This window comes from Furipterus horrens, unplaced genomic scaffold (genome assembly GCF_987537825.1).
Source record: "Furipterus horrens unplaced genomic scaffold, mFurHor1.1.pri manual_scaffold_7, whole genome shotgun sequence".
Lineage (NCBI taxonomy): Eukaryota > Metazoa > Chordata > Mammalia > Chiroptera > Furipteridae > Furipterus > Furipterus horrens.
The window spans coordinates 98653073-98655172 of NW_028327177.1; the positions used below are offsets into that span (position 1 = coordinate 98653073).

At 40.3% G+C, this 2100-nt stretch overlaps 1 pseudogene; it reads right to left on the reverse strand.

Annotated features, from left to right (window-relative positions):
• Positions 1–1187: 1187 nt before the first annotated feature.
• On the reverse strand, positions 1188–1307 carry LOC150004880 (small nucleolar RNA SNORA19; annotated as a pseudogene).
• Between the last annotated feature and the right edge of the window lie 793 nt (positions 1308–2100).

A 2100-nucleotide genomic window follows, 5' to 3' on the forward strand; every position in this document is an offset into this window, starting at 1 on the left:
ATAACATTCTAAATGGACTAAGTCAGCAAGGGTCATATCTTTATTAATAGGAGATTCACTGAAAATAGATGGTGGGTTCCAGGGCCAGTCAACAAACAGCTGTTCACCATGTGGCTACTTCCTGCCTTCCACAACTAGTTTCCATGTATGTCCCTTGCCCTTACTTTCCATACCCAGGTCTGCTTCTTGCAATCCCCATATCCAAATAGCTTCTTCATGGCTTCTTAGGCTGGCTGTCATACTAGAAAGTAGTCTGATAAATTAATTCCATCTGGGACCAAAGCTATGGATAACTTTTAAAAGTGCTGCCACAGTGGCACTTTCATAGAGGTCTTGTGGAGAGGCAGTATTTGACAGCAGAGGGGTTGTTTTGCCCCTGGTGAAAATTCCAGCCCAGTGGCAGGTTGAGATGGGGATATTTTGGAACCAAGGGGCCTTCCTAGAGCCTGTAAATCATCCAACAAGTTGTTGCTGTTTCAGCTTTTCCACAGGAGAGGCCCTATGCAAAGTGCACTCAGGAAGTAATTTGCTAGTGATTAGGGTGCTTGCATTGAATAGTGGAAAGCATTGTCCCTCTGCACATCTGTTCTTCATCTGGTCCTGGGGAGTTGAAGATGGAAAGGTCTGCCACAATTACAGGTAGAGGACTGATGCAGCTATTTACCAGAAGCCAGCCAACCCTGAATGCTCAATTATCCAGCAGTTGACTGCAGGCTGCTTTCTCTAGCTAGAGGAGCAGCCCAGGAAAAGCTATCAATTTCTAGTCAATTTCTGTTGGAAATGGATTTAAAAAGAAGTAGCCAGCTTATATGTTAAAGTCATGCCTGATTCACCCTTGTATTTTTGTTCTTTGACAGCAATATTGTGTGTATATATGTATGTGTATACATTTACATAACTTTTTATTTTGGAAAAATTTTAGACTTAGAAAAATTGCTCTGATACTACAGAGTTTCTGTATACCCTTCAGAAATCTTCCCCTAATGTTATACTCTAGATTTTTGGAGCTGTAACTTTTTGCCCCAGATAAAAAAACTGTTAATTGATTTTATTTTTTGAGAACTGACTATGTGCCAGGTATTGTACCAGGCACTAGGGATAGAACAATGAAGATGAAAGACCTAGCCACTGGCTTCATGGATCTTATAGTCTAGCTTAGTGGTTTTTTTTTTTTTTCTTTTTTTTTTACTTGTCGGAAGGAGACTGGCAGCATTACTACCGAGTTATACTGCTAATTAACCTTCAACTATTTGTATAGCACATAAGAAATAACACTGGTCTAGCTTAGTGGTTTTTAAAGTGTGGTCTCTGCAGACTCAGAGAGAGTAGGCTGACAGCTCGGGCAGTGGGGGGTTGTGGGGCAGTTGGAGAGTGGAGGGATATAGCAAAAATAGAAAAAAGACTCATGGACACAGGCAACAATGTGGTGATTGTGTGTGTGTGGGGGAAGGATGCAGGTGGAAGTAGAAGAGTGTATAAAGGGATCAATGGTAATGGAAAAATACAATAAAAAATAAACTGTTAAAAAATTAAGTGGTCTCTGGACCATCAGCATCATATAGGAACTTATTAGAAATGCAAATTCTCAGGCCCTACACCATATTAGAATCAGCAACTCTAGGGATAGGGCCCAGCAATCTGTATTTTAAGAAGCATTCCAGGGGGTTTGAGAACTCCTGTCTAGTGGGAGAAAACTAATACTAAATGAATAATTATAAATTTGTCCTAATTTCACCATGGGATGTAGAGAGTTGGGAGAAGCTCACCTTGTTGAAAGTGTAGGAATAGCCTACTTGAGGAAGGGATGTTAAATTGCCTTCTGAAGGATGAGGAGGAATGAGCCAGGTGGAGTGGTGGTGATGTATTTAGGCCGAGGTGCTGCCTGGAACCAGGGAAGGAGCTAGACATGTTAAATCTGGACTCTCCAGCCACTGTAAAATTGTGAGTCACAAAGATTAGTTTTGGGTACAGACCCAGTTTAATTAGAAAATATAATTAACTAGCTCTCTGCATTGCCTCAATATTTTAATTAATCAAGATTTAAAAAATCATATCTACATTGCATTTAGAGGATTCTCTGATTAGAAAAAGAAGAGCTTT